The following is a 27,786-nucleotide window of genomic DNA, read 5'->3' as shown; positions in this document are numbered from 1 at the left end:
TCTGATCAGTCAGCAGCCATCAACATGGAGGTAAGACCCTCCACCAGCGAAAAGACTGTGACTTGCTGAGGCTGAGATGATGGTGAGCATTTTTTAGCAATAAAATATTTTTAATTAAAGTATTACATTTTTTAGACATGTTGCTATTACACACTTCACAAACTACAGCATGGTGTAAACATAACTTTTATGTGCACTGGGAAACCAAAAAATTCTTGTGATTAGCTTTATTGTGGTGATCTAGAACCAAACCTGCAGCATCTCTGAGGTATGCTTGTAAATGTCCCTATTAAAAAAAATATGGCTCCCAGTGCTGTCATTCATGAGTTGTAAGTGCTTGTAAGTTACATAAGCTGAAAGTTACATAAACTCTCATCTTTCTCATCAGGGTAGTGATTATAGCTAGGGTAGTTATAAAAGTGAAAAGAGGTAACAGAGAAAGTGTTTTAGCACAAGGCCTAGCACATAATAAGCCCTAAATGTAAATAAGATTTATTGTTGTTGTTGTTGTTATTATTATTAGATTTCTGCTCATTCCTATTTTCAGTGACACTATACACATTATTTTAAAAATGTATTTTATATACTTTCAACCAAATCAGTCAAATGCCCATAGTCTGATTCTCTGTTGTATTATACCTGACAAAATTCTAACCATGTTTCCCAACATTATCTCCGCTCAACTACACTGTATTTTCTTTACTTTGTTGAAGTCCTTGTTAACTTAAAATGGATCAGATATGTCCTCCCAAATCCAATTTGTTCAGCCCAAAATTAACTTTCCTATGCATATAACGTAGGTCCCACAAGAGAAGGATGTTGGTATCTTGGGTGATTCATGGAGATAGAAGCAGTCATGAGAATCAGCAGCATTGTGGAAGCTCTTGCAGACAAACAGACAGTCATATGCATCGCAAGGCAGGATGCTAAGGGACCAATCAGCTCAGAAACATTGACTCTGTCACTTATGCTGCTTAGAGGAAATGAACAGCAAAAAGCTCTTATTCAAAACACAATAACAAAAAAGCTCTTATTTAAAACTGTGCAAATGGAGATGGAGGGAGCTATGGGGTGGTCTTAGAGCATTCAAACAAAATTAATAGATCTGGGACTCTAGTCTTCCCTCCGTCCCTAACCTGATGCATGAAACTGAAAAGGCCATACTTTCTCTCCATGCTCATCTGTAAAATCAGGCTGGGCCATTTAAGCTTCCTTTTTGCTTCTAAATTGCTGTTAATCTCTGCTGCATAGTTATTTTTGAATGAGAAGTCTATAAGAACAGAACTTTCTTAAAGAAAATTTCCTTTTTTCTTCATTAATAATGTGGAGGAAATAAGACCTACCTGACAGAGTTGCTGTGAGGGTCAAACTGGAAAGCACACGCGGAGCACTGGGTATAACATCTGGGATGCTGGGGGTGACCAAGGCATGATGTTCCCTCATGTCATGATGATCCTGACAGTGTAAAATAATCAAATTTTAAAAGTGACGTGGATTAAAACAAACTATGGTAGAGGAAGAAGAAAGTAAACAAATGTAGAACAAAGTTAAAATGTCTGGGTGTGGGATTATGAATATTTGGGGTTCTTTTCTCTATTTGAGAGACAACACAGGTAATAGTTTGACTCATGGCTTTTCTTGGCATTGAAACCATTTCTTTCACCAACTGTGGGACTTTAAACAAACTTTATGACCTCTCTGTAAATGAAGATGTAATAATACTTCCTTATTTAGAAATGAGTTTATATTTATGAAGCACATGTTATTAAGCACTATTTGAGTTTATTAAATCAAATACTTTCCAAATCTGCAACAATGCACATGTGCACTCCTATAATGGAAAGGAAGGAACATTCTTTTATAAAGCAATGATTATTGCCCCTAACTTAGTAATTTTTTTCCATGCCAGGCCCTGCTCTAAGCACTGAATGTGGATTAATTAACCCTCACAATAATCCTGAGAAATGGGTACTATTATCAGAGGTGAGAAACACCCAGAGGGCAACTGTCCTAGTTTCTTCAGTCTCACCAAGGCACAGGGTAGAATCTGCTCATCCCTATGGGCTCCTCCTAGTTTACTGGCCTCTGTAGATAGTACATCTTGAATCTCATCTGCGAGAAGCTGAGCTGCTCTGGATGAACTGGGACAAAACTAGACTAGTCTCGCCTTCTTGTCCTTTTCTCTTCCCTGCACCTACTTAAGGATCCAGTTCACATGCTCCTCTCGCTTCTCCTCTTACCAAAACTACCTCTCTTCAGGTTCTCATGTAAGAGGAAGTGATAGGTTGATGGACTAAAGACTTGGTTTGATTTCTGGTTATATCTTAAATGCTGTGTAACTTTGGATAACTTGCTGGATGCCTTTGAGTCTGAAATTCATATGCAAATTTCAGTCCACTCAGTTTGAGAATTGTGTGTGTGCATGTGTGTGTGAAAGAGACAGAGAGAGACTGTTACCCATTGAGACAGTGAACACATGTTGTCTCAGAAAACTTAAAGGAGGGCAATGGTGAACATCCACTCTAGACCTTTGTGCTAGAGTTAGAATGGCCAAATCCCCTGGAAATACCTACCTCCATCTCTCATGGTGCTATTATACACCAATATAGGGAAATGGACTCATAGGGTGACATCTCCTAAAATTCAGGATGAGTCTTTGATTTCCTGTAGCTCGATGCCATGATTTTCATTAGGCAGAGTGCCCACTGATTTTCACTGTGATGAAAGCCCACAGTTGACATTTTCAGTGTCTTCTGCATATTTGCTGCTCCCCAAAAACAAGAGAGAAAGAGAAGCCATTTATAGAATGATGTTTGTTTGCTTTCACTTATTCTTATTACCCAGAATAATCCCAATTTGAAAGTCTCCGGCCAGAGGACTATCAAATGTAATAATAAAACGCTTGTAAGATTTCTTTACTGCTTTTTCAGAAATTGCCCATTTTGACAAAACTTAGAGCAATATTAGTGTTTTCAGAAAAATGCTACTAGGTAGCATGCATATAATTTGGCCTACTACTTTAAAAATTACTCTAACTTATAGCTTAGAACCTGTTAAATTTATGGCATGACTTTTTTTTTTTTAAAGAATGAATAAAAAGGCTCAGTGGAAAACTACAAATTTGTTTTTACCCTAAGCATTTTACACTTGAGAAAGAAAAAGGATGCGTTTGTTATTTTGACCTTTCACACACCTACTTGCCTTGCAGGTTGCATTAGTAATTCTCAACATCTACTACAATTGCTAGTAGTTATGTGTACGAAGAAACCATTTCTCAGCCATTTCTTTGTTCAGATCCTTTAAGAAGGAGACAGCCTAATTTTCTGGTTCAAAACATTAGCATCAATTCGAGTTTTCAGTATCACCAAGTAAATATGCACTCAGTATAAAAGTATGGCCGCCTTTTACTGAACAACTCAGCAGATCTTCTGCTGAAAGAGCTGCATGTATTCTTAATCAATTTCCAACAACTCTGCAATACAGATACTATTATTCCCACTTTACAGATAGGAAAATTGAGGATTCAAGCATCTAAGACACTTGATTGAGATCACACAAAAAGCAAGTTACAGAGCCTGGAATAAAAACCAGGTTTGTCTTCTTTCCAATTCACCATAACTTACCAAGTTATTTTAGAATCAAATAGAGTCATGCAAAAAACAAATGATTGATATAAAAGTTTCCAGTGCAAAGCTGATTCTACTCACAACTTTGTCTAGTTAGAGAGAATTGGCAAAAATAAAATAATTTGGGCTTTGAAATCTACTAGACCTGGATTCAAAACCAGCTCCACCATTTGACATGTGCATGGTTTTGGAGAAGTTTTTTAATATCTGTAACATCACCTCATAAAGTTGGGAAGATTAAATAAGATAAATCTCAAAAGTACCAAACACATTATTTGCGCCTAGTATGGACTTAATAAGTGGTATATATCTTTAGCCCATTATTATTTTTTTAAAAAAACATGATTTTAAATGGCCTAAAAATATAAGTATTCAAAAGCAGTTGTCCCACAACTTCCGAAGACATTGTATTTCTTTTGTTTTGTCACTTATCAGAAGGGACATAAACCACCTTCAGATAGAGGTTTTGGAGGCTCTGTAAGAGGACCCACTTCTTTTTTTTACCACCAGAAAAGGTGCAATTCTTTTTTTACCACCAGGAAAATAAAGGCAACTTTCCTTCCTCAGATGCACAAGATTTCTATTAAGTGAAAGCAGATTGAATGCGGGTCTGACAAGATTTGGCATGGGGTCTAATAGAAACTGAAATGGAACTGGGACTCAACATGATTTATCACAGCAATTTTTATAAATACCAAAATGGAAAACTTTTTTGGTGTTGGAATGAAAAAGTGAATTGACTGTCCCATTAAGGGATCAGTCAGTACTTTTCATAGGTCATTTGAACTGAACCGAAGGGATGTTAAAAGAACTTGAAATACTGATGTCTGTAGCTACTAAACCAAGTCTGACCAACACTCATAAATATAATGGGATTGGGCAGCAGCTGCTCTGAATGGCGGGCAAAGCTGCTTTCTAAAAAATAGTGGAGAACTATGTTTACTGGGTCCAGGAAGAAGTGATAGTTGATTTTATCCAAGGAGTTCATGAGAGGGAAATCTTGGCAGAGATGAAGGGGCATGCAGGCCAAGACCAAAGTGCTGTCTGTAGGAAGAGCTCTCCAGGGAGAAGTCACTGTGCTCTCCCAAGTGGAAAAGCCCATGGAAAACTTGTGCTACGCAGATTTTTCTTTTTTTTTACTTTTTCCCCTGCTATACTTTCTGGCTAGTTTGCAATGCTCTGCTGCATGGAGTTCTTAATCTTCTCAGTTCATACTTTTGTCATAATTAAGCTTTGTAATGACACTGTTCTCACATGTATCCCACTGGAATAGTTTTTCACTCAGGGCTGCCAACTTTAAGAAACTTGATGACACTAGGAAGTGAAATCTATCTGCATTCCATATAGGCATTTATGTATTTATACAGTGTCTATGAAGCGGCATAAACGCAGTGCTGCTCTGGCCAGCTGCTCTGTCAGAATGATGATGATACACAGCTCTTCCAAATGCCTTACACTTTATAGAGGACTTTTCATACAAGCCAAGAAGAGGGAGAATATTTTCCTGGGTACCTATGATGTGTGGGGTTCCAAGCTAAAGGTTTTATTCCGCCCTCACCATTACCTATGAGATAATCATCATTTACATTATTCAGTTGAGAAAACCAGAGAGGTTCAGCAACCTGTTCAAATCACAAAGCTAATAAATAGCAAACTTGGGGCTAGAACCCAAATACTTTGAATCTAAGCCAGGGCTACTATAGGAAGAGAAAGCTGGAAAAGTATATCAGTGTAAGAATATACAGGGTGTTCAAGTCCAGCTAAGGATTTTAGATATAAATATTTATTTTGCAGGCGAGAGGAAATTATTCAAGGTTATCAGGAAGAAAATGAGCTTTGAGCATTCTCGGTTCTCACAACCTAACTCTGGGTGCCTTTCCTTTCTCTTTATTCAACTCAGCCCTATCTATATTCCTTCCATGAGCCTATCCTTCCATTCATTTATACTATTCTATCTTATGAGGAAGCTTCTCTTATTAATTTCACCTAACAAATCAGAAAAAGGAGGCACAGAGAGGTAAAGGATTTTGCCCAAGGCCAAAGCCAGACAGACAGGATTAGAACTCAGGTCTCCCTGGACTTCACAGAGCACAACTCCATGCATGTATGCACATAAATATGTGTGGTAGTAAGTATTTGACTGTAGAAGCCCATATAAAATTTCAGCTTACTGTAAAACCCACTGTCAAAAAAAAAATTTCAAAACACTATACATTTCAGGTAGAGAATATCCAAAATGCCACGATGACCTGTAACACAAGGAAAACAGCAAAAACAAAGGAATACAAATAACTGTTGCAATCACCAAGCTGAAGTCGTGGGATGCTACTGATTACTGAACTCTCACAAACGTCCTAAAAGGAGTGCCTCTGGATGGATGCTGACTCGCCATCATTTTTCTCAGCTAATGTCATTGCTGCACAGAACATCATAAAGTTCAGGGACAAAGAAAATAATTCTAGACTCCTTTACAGGAAAGAAAAAGTACGTTTCAAGGAGAAGTGGATTTTTTCCCACTTGTTTTTGCTTTATCATGGCACATTAACTTGATGAAAATTTCCCTTGTGGATATGAAGAATTGTTTTGACCCCATGTATTTGTATACTTGTTCTGATGGTTCTAAATTTAGCAAAGAATTACTGTCACCATTGATCCTAGAGAATTATTCACCTGTTAGTGAGTCAATAGCTGCATGGGTTTGTGGTATCATGAGGGATACTGACTGTCAAGTTTATTTACAGTAATTGATAATTTTTTAATTGTTCTCTGCTCCTGTTCCTAAAATAACTAAGTAAGGATGATCATTTCCCTGGATGAAGAAAAACCTCATATAAGTCAGAGGGGAAAAGGGTTCGGGCACATGTACTTGAGAAGAAATAGGACACGCCTAAAGAGCTTCTAGGATTGTTCTGATGTGGCAAAACCTTAAGTAACCCTCGGAAGCCAAGCGGACTGTTGTCTCCCATGGGAAGTGTGCCCTGCGTGAAGTGCTCCCCTCCCTTCTCTTTGTCCCATCCTTGCTTACCTCTAGCACCTTTCACAGTGGTTGACCTCCTTCCCCATCAGAGTGCCTGCACTCAGATACTGAGTATGCACTCCACAGATATGTCAGATTACTGAATCTGTTCTTGAGGCTGCTTCCACTGTGTTCCACGACCTTGGGCAAGTTACTATTTGCTCCATGCCTCAGTTTCCTCATCTGTAAAATGCAATAACAGAATTTACAAGATAGCTGTGAGAAGTCAGTGTGTTTTTACATGTAAAGTGCTCAATAAAATAAAAGGTTATTTCTCCAGTGCAGATGGTCCTTGCCAAATGGCTGCTCTCAGGGTAATGACTCCAGGATCAAACTTTTCCTATCTTGTAACACCATCATCCTTAACACCTGGAATCCAAGAGTGCACGGAAGGGGAAGAAGGAGGATAATTATATCTGGGAGGTTTGGTAATGACATGCAAACCAGTCTCAAGACTCTTCCTAGGTGCCAGGGGACTGGCCAACAGCTGTCATTATGTGCACTAGCATAAAGTCAACCTGTTTAGTGAATGCATAGCATTCTCTGTCACCGGAAAGACTTAAACAGATACTAGCAATTATTTGTAATATTCAAAGCTCTAAAATCATACAAGTGGATGTACATAGATGGGTGATTTAGTTTCAATTGCTTAAGTATCACTGCTTTCATTTTAAATTCAATTGTTTTCTGCACAGCTCTCTGTATGTCTCTGGAACCACTCTGCTATCCTTGATGCTTCCAGCCCACCTGAGATCTTTAAGCCGGAGGTCACAAAGATCTACAGAGGAACGGCAGATGATGTAAATGAACGATGCAGCAGAGGTGAGTGGGGACTGCAGGGCTCTGGAGAGGAGCACCTGCTCCATCAGGTGTCCTGACAGTGGTCAGCAGAAACACTATCCCAAACTTTCCCAGGTCTCCAACTTCCCCATAAAAGCCAAAATTTGGGATTTCTATGTGAAATCTCCCCAGTTTAAAACATTGGCAACTACTTCCAATGTTTTAAAAACACAGGGTGGGCAAAAATACATGTTTGCCAATGAAAGCACAGCATTTTCAGAGAATTCTGTTAACAGTGATACCTGTCAACATAATAATATGGTGATATTTAAGACAGCGATGAAAAGATGCTTGAGAAAATGATGTGAAAGCAGGACCATGAGATGCGTAAAGAGGGCAGTCAAAGGGTGGAAGATTATTTTACAAGTCTGCTGCTTCACCAGCCCAGAGGATGCCTTCGTTCTGCCACCCAATCCCCCGAGTGTGTTCGGGGATCTCATTGAGGATATGGTCCCTATTATAGGATAGTGATTAAGTGTAGAGACTCTGGAACCAGTCTACCTAGGTCTGAAGACTGACACTATGACTTAACTGGCTGTTAATCCCATTCTCCAATTTGTAAACTGAGGATACTAGTGGTATCCATGTCAGAGGATTGCTGAGTGGTGTCAATGAGCTAATATGTATAAAATATTTAGAATATGCCTCATGTGTAGTAAGTGCTCAATATATGTTAGCCAATAATTTTTTATTATTACCTCTGGCTTGTGGGCTGAATTTGACCGGTTGGGCCTTCAGTTTGGAATTTTTCCTTTAAACCACGGCAACTGGGATTCAGGTCAGAAAGCACTTAGTAGCTGATAAAACCAAGCATGAGAGGATAGCCTTGGCTTCCTGGGAAACTCCTGGCACCTCTTGCTTTGCCCCACTCTCACTCTTTGCTCCCTACTTAATTTCTGCTTCTACCTGGCTGTTGGGTCTCTGTGGTTGTAGCTCAGATTTTCAACTCTGTTCTTGCTTTTTGCATTCACAATGTTATTTTTCTTCTTTGAACTTAATTCCCCATAGATGAGCCCCACTACTCCCTGGCCTCTCACCCACTTTGACCACTAGTACTGGCCTGCCTAAGCTGAAAATCCCAGAAGAAACAAGGTTTGGAGACGTTAAGCAATTCATCCAAAGTCACATAGCCAATATGGCAAGGAACCAGGAACTGAACCAGATCTCAGGACTTCAGTCCAGAATCCCAAACTTTCAACCATACTGTAGTCAATCTCTATTTTGCAGAAGCAGAAATTTGAGTCTCAGACAATTTTGGAGGTAGCTTATGAGAACAAACCACTTAGCTAGGAGGTCAACCTAACCCCAGGAGTCATATCTCAATGGGCCTTTGCTGTTCTCAGCTGATTATGGAGGTGTGCAGAATTCCCATGAGGTGACAAAAGCTTTGTTTGTGACAAATAGCCGTATAATGAAAAATAAAATTTTAGTGAAAGTTAAAAATGCATGCAGTTAGCTATCAGCCACGGATCTGCACAGGAAGCTGGATCTCAACAGAATTAAGAGAAGCTTCATAAAGATGCGGCTGTTTCAGTGTGGTATTGGCACAAAAACAGACACATGGATCAGTGGAACAGAACAGAGTGCCCAGAAATAAACCCACAGAATTATGGTCAACTCATCTTTGACAAAGGAAGCAAGAATATGCAATGGAGTAAAAGTCTCTTCAGCAAGTGCTGTTGGGAAAACTGGACGGCCACATGTAAATCAATGAAATCAGAACACTCTCTCACACCATACACAAAAATAAACTCAAAGTGGCTGAAAGACTTAAGCATCAGACAAGACGCTATCAATCTCTTAAAAGAAAACATAGGCAAAACATTCTCTGACCTAAATCTTAGCAATGTTCTCCTAGGGAAGTCTACCCAGGCAATGGAAATAAAAGCAAAAATAAACAAATGGGATCTACTTAAACTTATAAGCTTCTGCACAGCAAAGGAAACCATAAGCAAAACAAAACGATAACCTACAGAATGGGAGAAAATATTTGTAAAAGATGAGACTGACAAGGGCTTGATTTCCAGAATATATGAACAACTCATACAACTCAATAACAAAAAAATACACAACCCAATCCAAAAATTGGCAGAAAACCTAAACAAGCAGTTCTCCAATGAAGACATACAAATGGCCAATAGGCACATGAAAAAATGCCCAATATCACTAATTATCACAGAAATGCAAATCAAAACTACAATGAGATATCACCTCACAACAGTCAGAATGGCCATCATTAAAGAGTCCCCAAATGATAAATGCTAGAGAGGGTGTGAAGAAAAGGGAACCCTCGTACACTGTTGGTAGGAATATAGTTTGGTGCAGCCATTGTGGAAAATAGTATGGAGATTCCTCAAAAAACTAAAAATAGACTTACCCTATGATCCAGCAATCCCACTCCTGTGCATACACTTGTAGGGAACTCTAATTTGAAAATTACATGCAACCTAATATTCATAGCAGCACTATTTACAATAGCTAAGACATGGAAACAACCTAAATGTCCATTGACAGGTGACTGGATAAAGAAGTTGTGGTATATTTATACAATGAAATACTACTCAGCTATAAAAAAAATAATACCATTTGCAGTAACATGGGTGGACCTGGAGACTGTCATTCTAAGTGAAGTAAGTCAGGAAGAGAAAGAAAAATACCATATGATAACATTCATATGTGGAATCTAAAAAAAGAAAAAAGAAGACACAAATGAACCTATTTACAAAACAGAAACAGACTCACAGACATAGAAACAAACTTATAGTTACCAGGGAGGAAATGGGGTGGGACAGGATAAATTGGGAGTTCAAGATGTGCAGATACTAACTACTGTGTATAAAATAGTTAAACAACAAGTTTCTTCTGTATAGCACAGGAAACTATTCAATATCTTATAGTAACCCATTATGAAAATGAATATATGTATGTGTATGTATGACTACAACATTATACTGTACACCGGAAATTGACACATTATAAACTGACTATACTACAATTAAAAAATAAATTTAAAAAAATGTGGCTGTTTCTTTCAACAAAACCAAGGGTCTAAGCACAGATTCACAAAATGATAGCCCACTAGCTAAGTCTGATGATTTGGGGGAGGGAAGAACATGTTGTTAAACAGCATTTGAATTCTGTTAAATAGAACACGAGTCTCCTGTATGCCTTAGCTTCTGGGACTCTTTTTTTGGAATTTTGGTTCATTGGCCTATTATATAGAATAAGTGAGTGTTAAGAATTAAGTTTCCATACATAACATTTTCTATTCCCCCTATAGATGCTCATTAGTTTTGCTACCTTATTGCTAAAATAAAACAGAAAAGCCATTTGAAATATTTTAACAAAATGCCTTTTTCCCCCATGAATCTTTAAATTCATTTCAAAAAGTCATGAGCCTGGAAGAATGTTATCTGAGGATCAGTGAAACATCTTGTTGGTTCAGTTTCAGGGTTACTTCACAGAGTTCACATAGCATATGCCAGACATAGAGCTAAGGACTTTCACAGACATTTCATTTCTTCTTCACAAAAATCCAATATGCTTTATTTAATAATATTATCCCCATTTTACAGTTTTGGTAACTTTGGTTCAAAGAGGCTTAGTTATTTGCCAATATCACATCACTGGGAAATGGTGGATTGGGAGTTCCTGCCTAAATTCAGTGCTCTTCACAATTTCATGCTGCCTCCCACTAGCGTGATTCAGCTCTTGGAAATAATTTTCAAAAAAAAAAGTAGCCTAAAAAAGTATCCATCTATTAAAAATGATTCCATTGTCCCTCTATATACCTTGTCATGACTGTGATGGAGGAGAGCGTCAGTTGTTTGAGATATTCAATAACAATTCCTTGGATGGTAGCTCTAATCTTAGCTTCCTATGGACCCTGTTTCTTCAGGCAATGAACAATTTGCATGGCAAGTTTACCTCTGAGCAAGACACTAGAGTTGAATCCAGGGACACTTAGAATAGTTTCATAGGAAACCTTGATTTCAGAACAGCATTAAAACTTGGCAAAAATTCTACATTTATGGTTCACTATTGATTATACACTTAAATCTTTTTATAGTTTTCAAGTGTCTATTGAATTCTACTTCAACACAATAACCATTTATATTTCACAATGAAAACGGCAAGACAATGACTTTTTAAAGTTCATTTGAAACTATATTTTTTATTCCTGGTAATAACCTTTCCCACTCCTTGGCCATTCTCCCTCCAGGCTTTCTAAAAATATCAAAAAGTGAGGGACCCAGGACCCATGTTTTAATCTCATGTCATAAGAATCTCCCATCTACAAAATACTCCCAGACTCTCCTTCTTGGTTCAGTCACCTACTAACCTTTAGCCCACCTCCCCTAATTTTTTGAAGATTTTCACTCCTATCTCACTGTCACACTCTCCAGCATGATTTTTATCACAATTCTTGGTAAATTCTATAGATCAGAGCCTAGCCACGTAGTGAATATTGTAGGCTTTGTGGGTCAAGAGACAAAAACAAGACTATTATGTAGGTATTTATATAACAAAGCAGAAAACTGTAGCTTGTCCCACCCACTTCATTTGCCTGAAGTGATATTCTAGTCAGTTTCACCCTCTGCCCCAGTGACCCAGATCCCAGAACATTCTTTATCCCTGGGCAGCTGGCCAAGGTGAGGGAGCTCATTGAATCTCTGTCTCCTGGGCTGAGATTCCACAGCTTGGTGCCTGGCAGTTGTCAACAGTGAAGTCCCTAGTGGGAAGGTGATGGCCAGCATGAGTCTTGCACAGTGATGAGGTGTGGTCACCAGCTGGAGCAGCTAGCACAGGGAGTGGAGGTGTGCACAGGGCAGGAATGCACCAGTTGGTATCTGTGGCTCACAATGCTAGCCAGCTTCAGTGGTGCTGGGGGCTGTACAAAATAAGGCACTGAAACAGAATGGGCCAGACTGGGCTGTGGTTTGCCAACTTCTGATGTAGATTATCATTCCAATACCTTGGTCTCTCAAGCTCTGGATTTTTTTTCTTCCAATGATCTTGTCCTCACCCTACCTGTGACATTCATTCTCATGTTATGACTTACTGCCCCAAACTGCAACAACTCCCCAGAAATTCAATTCTAAGCACCCGCTCTCTTACACCAACTCCCATGTTTCCAGCACATTCACTATAGTCTTTCAAGTCCAACAATTCTTCAGCTCACCAACTCTGACAATTTACTGATCCTTACCTTCCTTTTACTGTATTTCAGTGCCTTCACGTTTTCCCTACCTGGCTTCAAAACCATAGGAATCATAGCCATCACTTCCTTCCATATAGTTCTAACTCCTTTGCCATTCTCTGACTTCATCATCACACCTGGCATAACCCCAGCTCTGCCTAAATACAATTTTCTGCCTGCTCCTTACTGCATCCACAAAGCTGAACAGGGCTGAAGAAAAACATTATTGTACTAGTTGGTTTCAGTTAAATTCATAGCCTCTTCCCTCAAGTGGCCTTAGGGCTGCCTGTGTAACCCCACATTCATTCATTCTTCTAGATTAGTATTACATGTCTCCTCCTTTTTCCTTCAAGCTCTATTGTCTCATACTCAGTTGATGATCATCCTTCTTATTTCAATTTTTAAAAATGCAGAAGATATATTTCCCACAAGCTCACACTACTACATCTATACCAGCCACTCACATCTGTGCTCTAAGAGTTTCATTCTCTCCTGGGCATATTCTGCCCGTGTTCTCGCTTAAGGAAACTTGAGCATTAAATCCCACCCACCTTGCCTACTCAAAGACATCACTCCAGAAATGCATCTCTCTATCTGCTGCATCAACTTTTTCTCCTTACTGAGTCATTCTTGCAAAGGTACAATAAAGCTGTAATTTATTTCAGATTCGAAAAGACTTCTTAACTCCACATTTCCTAAAGCTACTTTCCCATTTCTATGTCCTTTATTGATTCATATCAATACTTATTGATATTTTCTGGTTCCAATTTCTTCTCTCCCTAGTCTGCCTTCAACCTATTCAAATCAGGCTTTGCTCCCTGCATGCCACCAAAACTACTTTAGTCAAAGTCATTGGCTTTCAGAGTTTTAAAGCAAATGAACCCACAGAATATTACTCATCTTAGTTCCTCAATTTTAATTAACCTTTCAGCAGCATTTGGCACAACTGATCATTCTGTCCTTGAAATTCTTTATTTACTTAGACCACTTCACTTAGAGACCACACCTTCCAACTTCACTAATGTGTCTTTCTTAGTCTTTATTGGTTCCTTATCTCCCCAATCTCTAAACCCTCAAATGCCCCAAAGAGCTTAGACCTTTCCTACATTGATACTCATGGTTTTGGGAATCTCATCCAGACTCATGATTTCAAATACTATCTTTACACCAACAATATCCAAATTGACATCATAGTCTAGACCCCTTCCTTGACTCTAAACTCATATAACCAATTATCTGTTCAGTATCTCCTCTTGGGTATCCAAAAAAAAAGACGTCTCAACTTTAACATGGCCAGGGGACTTTCATTTCTGAGAGTAAAATTATCTGGGTACCTGAATCAACTCTCTAGTTTAAAAATAACTAAAACTCCTGAGTTGAAATTTTTCATAAAAATAATACCAATAATCAGACAATAAAGTTAGTCCAAGGACTGTCAGGAAGCAAGAAATCTGAAAAATTAGCGGAGCACTGGAAATTACTGTCACGCTCAGGTAATTTGTCCAGTAGAGTAACTGTAAGGTTCAATATTCATGGTTTATACGGTGCATGAAAATTTGGAAAACACTCTAAACCTGCCGAAGATGGAAAATTCAATAGGCAATCTTCTCCCCATAAAACTGGAGCCCTAAAATGTTATGTTTATGAGTGGCATATAAGTTTTATAGGCAATATATCAGTTTATGGTGGTATATCGCCATCTACATCAGTATATAGATAACATCTGATAGTATATGTACTCCAATATTCTTCTTGGCTGTCTAGGTTCTTTGCATTTTCACATAAATTTTAGAATCCAATTGTCAATTCCCGTCACACATAGAAAAAAATAACCTGCTGGATTTTAATTGTGATTGTATTGAATCTAAAGATCAACTTGAGGACAGTTGACATCTTCACAATATTGTTATCTATAAACATGGTATATCTCTCCATTTACTTAAGACATCGTTATTTTCTTTCAGCCATATAATTTTCAAGTTTTCACTACAGAACTCTCTATCAGCTTGACAATTTTCAAGTTTTCACTATAGAAGTTTTATACACCTTTTTGTATATATATTTTTACGTACTTGATACTTTTAAAAGCTAATATAAATGGTAATTTTAGATCTATTTTTAATGTTTATTGCTATGATATAAAAATGTAATTGATTTTTATATACTAAACTTTTACCCAGAGATTTTGCTAAGTTCATTAGTCCTTATCGTTAGTTTGAACATTCCTTTGGATTTTCTGATGACATTTGCTTTTAACTTTAGTAATCTTATTGATTTAACATTACTTCTGTGAAGAATTCATCTCTACTTCACTTTTTACTTTTGCTTTGCTGGGGAGAAATTAGAGTAATGTGAGAGTGTAATCTAGATGAAGAGCCACACAGGACCCAAAGATACAAAATGCGCAAAAGATTATTCTAGTTAAGGATTCTTTTTCTAGTCTTACCTTTCTTATTCCTCACTGAGAATTTACCTCAAGGCCTGAAAACTTCTGGTATATTCCAGAGAAAATAAGAATTTCCTAAGGCATCTCTGAAAATTATTCCAAAATTCTTCTTCATCCATCTTTTCCCTCAATAGTACTTTATGCCTAAACTCTGAAGAGTAACAGATTAAACCATAGCTTCAGATTTTTATGTCTTTATCAAAATCAAGAATTATCTGGACGATGATGCCCATATAATAAAAACCAAAGTTATAAGATGATTTTCTGACCTTAATAAAGAATAATATAACAAGTGAAAAGAGTTCAGGCTTCAGCATTCTAAGCTTTAAGTTCAATTCCTCTCTCTTTCACTTGCTGGGTGAGTGACCTTGAGTAAATTACCTTTGTACATCTCATTTTCTGCATCTCTGTAAAGGAGATGTTAGCTGCCTCCTCAAAAATGCTGTAAGAGTTCAGTAAGCTGACACGTGTAAAGCTCTAGTGTGCCACAGCCATTCAACGAGTACCAGTTCTACTGTTTTGAGATATATCATACGTAACCTTTTCCCAAGAAAACTTGGAATGTGAATGACTAGATATCAATTTGGGATGTTATTAAGTACATCTCATTTTTTCCTATTTTTAAGCTGTAGCCACACCTCAAAAATACTAAGTTATTCCAGAATAATTTAAAACTTCGATAACTTGCTATTACTGCACATAAACACTGTGATGGCAGCCACTACAAATTCACATGATTTCACTTCTGTTAGATCCTGATATTTTACTGCATCCCTAAATATCTCTTTCTCATTCCTTATAGCAGTTCTTTCAAATCTTCTCCATTCTTTTCAATGCCTTAAGGACATCTCAGTGCCATAACTCTCAGCAGATCTGAAAAAATAAAAGCCATTGGCCACGAAATTCCCTTGGGATCCCTCCTGCCACTTTGTTATGGCTCTTCAGTTCTTCTTGATCATTTTCCTTCTCATTTCTAGGATGTTTTCCCCCTTCTAAGAAAATCCCTTCAGTTGTAGCTATTACTTCATAGTCTTCTCTCTCTCCACAAATTTCCTCAATTGTTTATTTCCTCCATATTTCACATTCTTGATTTCTTCATCTGAACAGAATCTTCCCTAAGGCTTGCAAACATACTGAAAGTTTGGTCCTTGCTTCTTTCCTCTCTACAGCAGCTTTTTGTGATTCTCTCACACTCTGTCCATTCTCCTTTTCTGGTGACTCTCAAATTCTCAGCCCTGGCTTTGACTTCATGCGTGAGCTTAAAATCAGTATTTCCTACTAGTGCCTGCTTGGTATTTTCACTGAGGTATTCCATTCATAATTCAAATTCAGTGAGAACGTTATACTCTTCCACCCTTCCACTCTCATTTGGGCTTGACCCTGAGGAATGCTAGGCCCTCTGTGCTGGGGTAGTGGAAAAAGGGAGGAATTGGAACTGGCAGGCCTGAAGCTAAAGATGCAAACTCTACCATCAGGCCTATCCAGATGTGAAAGGCAAAATCAGCACTGGAATGACAAATACAAGAGAAACTAATATAGTGAAGCACCGTCAGTGGGTTAGAACAACGTGGAAGTTAGGCAGGTGGGAATGTATTGCTCCAGAGTTATACTCCTGCTTGGGAATATGGTTCCATTCAATGACTGAGGATACAGGAACAACAGAAGATTATAAATTTCCAGGGCCCATTTCAGTAGAAAGGTTAGAACCCAAGGTAGTTTTCCTTTGCCTCAGTGATGGAATTGGCACAAATTGAAAAGGAAGGCTGACCCAGCAATCCCACTTCTGGATGTATATCCAAAGGAAATGAAATGATGATCTTAAAGACATATCCATATCCCCGTATTTATTGCAGCATTATTCACAATAGTCAAGACAATGTGGAAACAACCTAAGTGTCCAATGTTGGATAAATGCCCATGGGATAATCTTCAACCATAAAAAAAGGATACCCTACCATTTGCAATAACATGGATGAATCTTGAGGGTATTATGCTAAGTGAAGAAAGTCAGACTGAGAAAGACATTTCTGCAAGGTCTCATTTACATGTGGAATCTAAAAAAAAAAATCTAACGTAGAAACAGAAAGTAGATTGGTAATTACCAGGGGCTGGGAGGTGGGAGAAAAGAGGAAATGCTGGTCAAAGAGTACAAACTTCCAATTTTAAACGGAATAAGTTCTGGGGATCCAGTGTCCAATATGGTGACAATAGTTAGTATAGTCAAATATAATTGTATATTTGAAGTTTTCTATATGAGTGCGTCGTAAGTGTTCTCACCACTAAAATAATAATAACAACAATAATAATGATGATGATGATGATGAAACTGTGTGAGATGATGGATGTGTTAACTAATCTTCTGTGGTAATCATTTCACAATATATACATCTATCAAATCATCCCATTTTACACCTTAAACTTACACAATGTTATTTGTCAATTATATTTCATAAAGTCGAGGAAAAACTAGAAAAGGAAAGCTGGGGATAAGTCATAATAGGAAAAATGCAGCAGGTATGAGATGTAGGTTCCTTGGATACCAGCTTTATGAAGCCCCCACTAATTTAGCTAAAAGTATTCTCTCAACAGATCATTATTGAGCACTTACTGTGTGCAGAGCAACCTAAGCTTGGTACAGGTAATATAATGTGAATAAGAAAAAATTCACATCACACAGCCCTTTCTCTCATAGGTAGTCTGGGAAAAGTTATAAAATAGTAAAGAGCTGATTACAGCATGGAGGTGAGAGGGAGATGCCAAAACAGGGAAGTGCAGGACCCTGAAGGGCACCCAACCCAGAACTACAAGACCAGGAAATGGATGGTGAACATTTGTCATGTTAGCTGCTAGCCCACATCTTTGATCTTTTTTTGAATCTTTGTGAAATTTCCAGCCTTATGCATCCCTCTTCCCAAAATAGGACCTAGAAAACTTACCACCCAGCCTCTTCCGTAACTGGGGCACAGGTGTGTTCCCTAGGCCACACTAATCAGACTCAACTCTGAGAGACTCTGATTTAAACTGTGGAAGAGGAATATAAAAGCCCCTCATGGAACAATTTGGCCTTCAAGGCAGCCAAGCCTTAGCAGCTACACTGGTTGGAAAGTCAGTTTCCTGAATTGGGTTTACTGTCAATGCTGGCAACAGTAGCAATTCCAGCCAATTCAGTTTCCAAAAATCAAGTCATTGCTCCAAAATTTTATGTGCCATGTAATAGCCTTTTCCACTTAATAAGCCAGATTTGGTTTCTACCACTTGCAAAAAAAAAAAATCCCCAACGAATATAAAAGGCCTCCCAGGGTAAGTGATATCTAAACTGAGATGTGAACAAGGAATGAAGGTTAGTTAGGGAAAGAGGAAAAGCATCTGAAGCAGAAGGAACAATGTGGTCCAGTGAAGAAAGAAAGTCTTTGTGTACTCAGGGGACTAAACAGGTTAGGTGGCATGGGAGATGGTGAGTGGTGAGAAATGAGACTAAACAGGAGAGCAGGGGCCTGGACACGTAGGATCCCACAAACCAGGTTAAGAAGCTCTTTAGGAAGACTGACTGAACAAATCAGCAGAATTGAAGTTATGACTGAAGAGCTCATTGCCAAGAACTAAGAGACTGGGACAGGCTGAGGCCAACTTCATTATTCTCCTGGTCCTATTTGCTACCTCCAGGAATGATATTTTCCTCAAAACTCTTTAGGCAAGGCTAAGTCTCATTACCTTCATCTCCAATTAAACATTGCAAAAAGGAATGTCCAGAGCAAGGTATCTATCATGAAATGTTTTCCAACATGGACCAGAAAGCCACCTATGAGAGTTTCACCCAACAGAGATTTCCAGTGGATGGACTTGAAACTTAGCACAAAAGTGTAAGAAAATCTTTTAATCATGTCATTTACTCAATATCTCAGTCTTAGTGTTTTTGCCCAGGGAACCCAGTTCAGATTCCATTTATCACACACAGAGACCCACTGTCCATTCCAGACATAGTGAGTCAAAACAGAAACCCATCACAAGCACCAATTTGTGAGGTGAACAGAAAGATCATCACAAACTGGGCCACACTACTTTGATGGACCAATGACCATTTGGTACTTGAAGACCTGAGATCAGTATGTTCTCAGGACATTAATAGATATTGTTCTAAAATCAGCAATGCTAAGTGCTAAAGTAAAATGATATTGAGAAATACATTGAAATAGCCTATGCACTGAGAAAATGTTTAACGTGTACTGAAACTTTCAAGCCAAATTTATTTGATTACTCTGTTGCCTGTGTCTGCAGAGGTAACCCACAAAACGCATCTGAGATCATTTTTTTCTCTTTAATATGACCCGCAAGTCTCATAAAGCTGAGTCTCAGGTCAGTATTTACCTGAAAAAACGAACTGAAAGAAACATAACCCAGGCCATGTCACTTGTCCAGTGACTTCCCAATTCACTCCAGTATAGTTTTCCTTTTTGTGAAAAAGACCTAATTCCACATAATTAATATTTTCCTTCTTCACCTTTTTTTTTTTACTTCCTTTGTTTTTATTGCTAACTTCTTCTTGGTGGCATTGGTCTCCCTGTGTCTAGGGGAAAGGGTGCCTTCATTAAATTCACCTGAAAAATCTACACTACCCAGGATTCAGTGAGATTTTTCACATTCTAACTTGGGTCTGACACATTTTCCAATTAAGATACACACACTCAAATATAAACAAAGCCAGGACCTTGAGGGGAGCAGAGGAAGTTTCTTAATGAGGTCATCTGTTTTAAATAGCAGTTGATATGAATCAAAAATAAAATTGGTCAGGGACCAAAGGTCAGTTATAAATCAGTGTGGGGTAGGCAATGAAGAGAGAAATCCCAGACCATGAAAATGCTTTGGATCTGCAGCTTGAATGGAAAAATCTACCTCCCGATTTGGCTGTCCCAGCAGAAGGAAACGAATCAGAAACACCTTGTCATCTGACACTGTTGAATCCCAAACAAACAATGGGATGCTGCAGAGCCTTCCAAATTTGCACCAGCAGTTCTCAGATTTTAATTGGCATCCAATCCTTCTAGACTTGTCAAAACTCAGATTGCTGAGTCTTACCCCATGAGTTTCAGACTCAGTAGCTCATCCGTTTCTGTCAAGTTTCCAGGTGATGCTGACAATGTTGCTCTGGGGACCACACTTTGAGAAATAGACCTAGATGATAGCAAACTACAGTCCAGGGCCAAGCGATTGCTAATGAGGCACTTTTTTTATTTTTCTTCCTTTTTTACTTTTTTTTTTTTTTAATACATAAACAACCTAATAGCCCAATGCTAGAGAGCAGACATTTGGATCAAGGAGACACTGGGCTCAATCCCACACATGCCATTCACTATCTGAGGTCTTAAAACAACTTACCCTATGGAAACCCCAATTGTCCCATGTGCAGAACAGCCCCCACCACATGGACTGCTGTGAAGCCAAATAGGACAAAGCTCTTAACAGAGACTCTGGCTCATAGTAAAGTACTCAATAAATGCAGGACCACAATCCATATTGCTTTGTTAATTTTTCAGAAACCACTGGTAGTATTCTGCCCCTCAACTCCAAGCACTGAGCAAAGAGAGTCTGGGTGCCTTAAACAGCATTTATTAAAAATCCAAATGTGCATGACATATTAAATCTCCAGCCCTCCAAGACATAAACCGAGAATTACTATAGAACTCACCCCAAAATTACCGAGGTTTTTTTGTTTTTATTTTTGTTTTTTAGATTCTTTTTTGACAGGGAAATACTTTCTCCAATTACTTTTCCCTTTAGATGATTCCTATCTGCAGCAGAGATTGGCCTTTGGGGGTCCCCCAAGTAAAAAATTCCAGAAGGGCTCGTTTACCCATTACTAAGTATAAGGTAGGTAGAGAGTCCTATACTTCTTGGGGATCCTCAGATCACAATGTAAATGTAAGTCCTCGGGGTCCCAAATGTACCCCTCCCTTTCCTAGCAGGCTTGGTTAGAACACCCTGCTGTGAGGACACATGGTATCCTCCACACTTACCTCTTAATATTTTACACATTTACAATCATTTCATGAATAATTTATAATAATTTGTTGAATGTTTGTTTTCTCTCATCTGACAGACTTTTCATGAGAGAACCATGTTTACTAAGTTCCACACTGTACCCCCTAGAATAGAATCTGGAACACAGAAAGCCCATAGTAAATATTTGATGAGGACCAGACCAAATCAATGGCCAAATTCCCAAGAATTTGGAACAGCATAATGATAAAAGCAATTTATTTCTCTCGTACATATACCAGTCAGCATACTTCAGGAATGTATGTGCTTGACAAGAAAAAATAAGATTTAACTCCTCCAACATGTTTTTGATTGCTGGATATCAGAATTTCCCACTGAACTGAGGACTTTATTAATCCAGGTTAAGAGCCCAAATCAAGAACCCTTAATACAGGAATGTCTACTTAAGAAATAATGAGGTTTGGGGTTTTTACACATGTGGGAAATTCAAATCGTAGTAAGGCAGCTACCTAGTAGGTGGCAAAATTCATTCAACTCAGTTGTATTCTTTCCTATTGAAAACACTGATCTTTTTCCTTATTACTTTCCTTGGTATATTCCCTTTCATATGGATATAAATGTAAATGCATTTCTGGGCCTTTGCTTTTCTTTTCTCATTTTAAATGACTTCTCCACTTCACCACAAATTGTATATTTGGAGTTCCATTTGTGGCCAAAATGCAATTGTTTAATTGTGCAATATGTAATTTGTAATATAATTATGCTGGCCAAATTATTTCCTGGGCTGCTCAATTACAGTGATTACATTTGTTAAGTTTACAAGCCACATGCTGCTATTCTCCTTTCCCTCTGGCTGGTAAACAGTTTTATTTCGCTTTTAGTTCTTGGGTTTAGGGCTTCAAGTGGGTATCATAAGGGGGAATGAAATTTGATATCTTGTTTTCTACCATTACGGCCCCACTTGTGTTAATGAAGATGGGAGCTGAAGCTGAAAAAGCACAAACGACTTTTAATGGATTATACATCCATTTGTCCACTCAACGCTTAGAAAGAGAGATGGATGGTAGCACATTTCAAATTCATCTTCCAGAGCATTGCATTTCATATGGGGAAATGGCCAGCATTTCCTGGGTGCTTTCTATGTGCCAGCTACTAGACTATACACTTTACATGCATTTAAATGTTCATCTTTGGAAACAAACCGTGCAGTCAATACCACCATTATCACTGTGTCTAAGCCTAGGTTCCCCAAGCAGTAAAGCCTGTGACAAGCACTTGTGTGTTGGTAACTTATTTTGGGAAGTGAACAAGGGAAGGGAGTAGAGACTAAGAAGAGTGAAATGGGGAACTATGGAAAGCCAACCCAAGGGTGTGTTATCTGGCTGATCTACTCCGTGGGCAACGGGGTTCTAACTCATGAAGGCAGCTCCGAGAAGCTGTGCAGAAAGCACTCCAGAATTATCTGAGACTCAGGAGAGGAATATTTTCCCCCTGGACTTTGTTCCTCCTGGTCAAGAGTTGTCCTGGAGAGTGTTTACAGCATGACACTTCCAGGGCTGCAATGCCTAAGAGTAGTGAGTCCTGCAGGTGCCCTAAATAGCTGCAGTAGAGATGCCCTGGGTCAAAATGTAAGACACGCATGGAGTAGTCAAAGGGAGCTGCCATTAGTTACAACTAGGGTAAGATGGTGGGCAACACAAAACAGGGCACAAGAGGCATCCTATACACACTGTCTTTCTTTCTTTTTTCCTTTTTTGTGATATACTTCAAAGACCTTTTATTAATGTTCACAAACATTTTTGCAGCTTTATTGGGGTATGATTAATACATATCAAAAATACCCCCCAAACTGCTCATATTTAATATATACAATTTGATGAGTTTGGACATGTTCATCCACCCATGCTCTATCACCACAGTCAAGACAGTAAACATATTCATCACCTCCAAAAGTTCCCTCATGTCCCTTGCCTTTTCTGTTTTTGTTTTTGTGGTACGAACACTTAACATGAGATCTACCCTCTTAACAAAATTTTAAGTGCACAACATTGTAATGTTAACTATAGGCACAACGTTTGCACATCATATCTCCAGAACTTACTCATCTTGTATAACTGTAACTTTACACCCATTTAACAACTCCCATTTGCCCCTCCCCCATCCTCAGGCAACCACCATCCTATTTTCTGCTTCTATCATTTTGACTGTTTTAGATACTTCGCATAAGTGGAATCATGCAGCGTTTGTCCTTCTCTGACTGACTTCTTTCACTTAGCATAATGTCTTCAAGTTCCATCCATGTTGTTGCAAATGAGCCATTCTTGCCACCTAGGGAGAAGTCTCACTTGATCATAGTATATGATCCTTTTAATGTATTGTTGAATTCAAATTGCATGTATTTTGTTGGAGTTTTTGTATCTATTTTCATCATGGAAATTGGTCTTTAATTTTATTTTCTTGTCTTTGTCTGGATTTGGGGGTCACACTCCTTTGCAGATAAGAAAACTGAGGCTTGGTGTGCTTGCCTAAGGATACAAAGCTAGTTTCTGGCAGAGCTCCTGGTTTTGTACTTAGAAATCCAGCCTATAATAATTTCCTAGGGTTGCTGTAACAAGTCACCATAAACTAGATGGCTTAAAACAATAGAAATTTATTCTCTCACAGTTCTGAAGGATAGAAGTCTGAAATCGAGGTGCCACGCTCTCTCCAAAGGCTCTAAGGAAGAATTCTCATGTAGTTTCTGGTGGCTGTTGGCAATCCTTGGCTCGTGGAAGTTTCACTCCAATCTGCCTCCATCTTCACATGAGTTCATGTGTCTGTGTCCAAATTCTCCTTTTCTTATAAAGACACCAGTCACATTGGATTCAGAAACCACCTAATCCAGTACGACCTCATCTTAATTGATTACATTTACAAAGATCCTATTTCCAAAGATCCTATTTCCAAATAAGGTCTATGACAGATTCCAGTAGACATAACTTTTGAGGGGACACTTCAACCCAGTACATGGTGCCAGTTCCTCTCCTTTGGAATATTTGGAAATAGTCTTTTAAATGTTTAATTTTTTACTTTGTATGTATCTCTCAATAATTGAACATTAGGAATAGCTGAATATCCTTTCCTAGAGTCAAATATTTACTGGTTTTTTTTTTTGAAGAAGGCTTTGTGCTCTTTTTGCCTACAGATTTCTCAGATGTATTCCAGAAGACAAATCTGCCAGTTGATCAGGAGACTTTGAAACACACCACGTTTCAGTGTTAATCCAGTCCTAGTCAGAGTTCACCTTAAGTCCATAGCTGTTGCAAGGGTAGTTGAAGCCACTACCTAGAACAAATGGGCAGGCATCGGAGAAATGCCCAGACCTTTACATTGAATTAATCAATCTGCGAAAATCCTTTTTTGTTTTGTTCTGATAAGCTGGGCTTGAAGAAATTTACAGGAGTTCTGCTAGCATTGTTAGTCATGTCAGGTTTGATCGTGTTCAGTTTGACCAAGTTTCTGTCCTGGCTGAGTGAAACAGGATCCAGCATTAAAGGCATTTTATGCAGCTATGATTGTATGTTGTCCCTTGGCCTTTGCATACATTATATTTAATCCTCACAACACCCCTGTTGAAATAGTACCATTCCAATTATACCAGGAAACTGAGGCTTCAATAGGATAAAAAAATCTATACAAGGTTACAACCAGTAAGTGGTAAGTCTGGGGACTGAAACCAGATTTTTATAACTCCAGAGCCTGGGATATTCTCCATTATCAAGCTGCTTTTGACCTGGTCCGTGGACATCATATGCCTTCAGCCATGTCACTTAAGGCTCACCATTTCTTGCTTTCAAAACATTTACACAAATACGTAGAAAATTATGAACCAACTTAATAGTAGCTATCAACCCTCATTGAATCTCCTACGCCAAGCATCTTGTAAAAATTAGGTTGGAAATATTCTTTCTGGTGTCAACGAAATCAAAAGTCAGAGAGTTTAAGTTACTTGCCAAGTAGATCACAAAGGCGACAAATGCTAAGCAAGGATTAAAACCAAGTCCTACTTATTCCAAAGCCTGTTCTCTCAGCTACTTCATACATTGCTTCTCAACATCAAAGCCTTAAACAAACAACATAGGAGCTCAAAATAAGGGTCCATTTTGAATAAGGAGATTGGAGAAGACTTTATGCAGAGTTGACATTAGAAATAAGTCTTAAAGCATGAGAAAGATTATGATAGCTAATGAACAGTAAGAGGAGTCTGAATACTCACTCACTTATCCATTCACTTGATACGTGTTTTATGGAGCATATACTCTGTACCAAGGCCCCGCGCTGGTGACTGGATGAACATGATAGCCATGATCTCTGCCCTTGTGTTACTATGGCTACTGGGAGAGTACATAATAGTCTAGCAAACATACCAATAACTGAACTCATGACAAGTTCTGTGAGTGCTACGTAGGACACAAAATGCATTGTAGAAAAAGAACAAGGGGTATTTTACTTAGTGAGGATCAGGGAAGGCTTCTCTGAGAAAGTGACATAAAAATTGAGCCCTATATTTGAGAAGGCATCAACCCTTCAAGAGCAGAGAGAAGATCTCTCCCATCAGAGGAGTCTGCAAAGCTCTGAGGTGAAGGAAGAAATTCCGTGTGGGGAGCCCTGGTGTGTAAGTAGGAAAGAAGCCCAGTAGTTGCCAGGAGGCAGTCAGGAGCCAGACCACTCAGGGCACCCTAGGCCATACTTGGGAATTACAATTTCATTAAAAGGACAGTGGGGAGCCACTAAAATGTTTCACCAGAGGAGTAAAATTCTCCTATTTATGTTTCTATGTCAACCTGGCCACTGTGGAGAAAACATATAGGAAGACCAATTAAAAAGCTAGAGCTGTAACCCAAGCAAAAGATACTGGTGGGTGGTCAGGGTGGTGGCTGTGGATGGCCAGAAGGAGGGAGATAATTTTAAGATAGAATTGACAGTTTGTGTTGATGGACTGGGTATAGGAGGAGGAGAGATAAAGAGAAGGGAATAAAATCAAGGACGGCTCCCAGCTTTCTGGCTTGAACAAGTGAGTGGAGGTGGGTGCCATTTACTAAGATGGAGAAGATAAAGAAGGAATGAGGCAGATGGGGAGAGTGGGGCAAAAGCATGTGGAGGGACGAGGAGAATGAAGAGATCTGTTACTTATGATGAGTAATTAATTTGAGTGTAAAATGACATGCTACCTTTAAGTTATAGCCCAATGAATTGTACTGAATTAAAACGAGTCATAGCAGCACATGTCAAGGAAGGAGAAAAATGGCTAAGAGATTTACATCCTGCACCAACTTACCATCCTGCTTCTAAGTTAGCCTCACCCAGCTCAGACGTCCGTTCATTCAGCAGGCTTTCCTTGAGTACGCACTGGTAATGCTGGGATCAATTCTGCAGATCAAAAACAAAGAAAATAATAACAATGCAACTAATTCAAATTCTGTGTGGTGGATAAACATGTTTGACAGTCAAGAGGGAACACCACAAGAAGCAGGGATACCTTCTGACGGGAGAGGAGACTAGCAGAAGACAGTGACATATGTACTGGCCTTGAAAACTGTCAGAATTTACTACTAGAAGAGGACAAGAAACAGCATTCTAGGCAAAGTGGAGAGTAAGGACAAAAGATGGAGGTACAGAGGTACATGGCATAAATAGGGGACAGCACATGTGGTTTCAAGAACTGGGGAGGGAGGGATTTGGAGTGAAAGGGGCAACATGCTTGGGGTCAGGTTGTGAAAAACTACTGAGTGCCATAATATTCATTCTATCTGTAACTAGCAAAATGCACCACTACATATATTTTTTTTCTCCCATCATTCTCTCTGTTTCTGTCTAACTGTATCTGTCTCTCTCTCTCTCACAGACACATACACACATACACATACACACACAATCCTGTGATGTTGTTTCCCATCTTAATGTTGCAAATTCCTCCTCGTCTGTACCTGGAGACAAGAAAAGTAAGGGAAGGAAAGGTTATGTGGATAAATTGTTCCCAAGTGCAGCTAAAGATAGCTCTGAACAGGTGGATCTCAGTGATGGCAGCTTCTGCAGTTCAGAGCATAATTTCTTTCTCATTCTCATCAAGACCACCCAGCCAACAGTCTTTTCCCCTTCAAATCATTCGTACATCATTGCCAGATTCATCTTCTGGGGAAAATTAAGTGTATATCCCATTATTCCCTTGTTAAGAATCTTTCCCTAATTTTCTAAGCCCATCAAGGAGCTCCTGCTGTTCTCAAAATCCACAGAGCCCACCAGAGGGTAAATCGCTACAAGGGGGAAAAATTGCTCATAATATTTTAAAAGGAAATAGAAATATACAAGAAAGGGAGTTGGGTAAATATGTTCACCTGGATAGGACTCACATAACATTTGTCGAAAGAACATGTTTTATGGTTTCTGTCCTAGTGGTGTGGGATGTTGGCCTGGAAGAGAATTGTCTATCAATACTATCATTTAATATGTCTACTGTTTTGGAAGATGGTCTGTAGGAAGAAACCTGAGACAGGTGGTTGTACTATATTTACACCTTGCTACTATTTTTCCTTCCTAATCAAAAGTGACACTACCAGCAATAGCTGCTATCTTCTGGTGCAGGTGTGAGTGAAAAGACAGATCTGAAGCCCCCTTGCACACTGCT

At 38.8% G+C, this 27,786-nt stretch overlaps 1 long non-coding RNA gene across 1 annotated transcript in view; it reads right to left on the bottom strand.

The window, feature by feature from the left end:
• The window catches only part of LOC116667712, a 237,469-nt gene extending 210,931 nt beyond the window's left edge, over positions 1-26,538 (bottom strand). Inside the window, exons 1-4 of the long non-coding RNA XR_004324713.1 lie at positions 26,440-26,538; positions 6,652-6,825; positions 2,574-2,764; positions 1,344-1,455 (exon numbers count right to left, since the gene is read on the bottom strand). This is a non-coding gene — a long non-coding RNA (uncharacterized LOC116667712). The remainder of the gene's footprint in view (positions 1-1,343; positions 1,456-2,573; positions 2,765-6,651; positions 6,826-26,439) is intronic.
• Between the last annotated feature and the right edge of the window lie 1,248 nt (positions 26,539-27,786).

This window comes from Camelus ferus, chromosome 12 (genome assembly GCF_009834535.1).
Source record: "Camelus ferus isolate YT-003-E chromosome 12, BCGSAC_Cfer_1.0, whole genome shotgun sequence".
In the NCBI taxonomy this organism is placed as follows: Eukaryota; Metazoa; Chordata; class Mammalia; order Artiodactyla; family Camelidae; genus Camelus; species Camelus ferus.
This window is presented reverse-complemented; position numbering and strand designations above follow the sequence as displayed.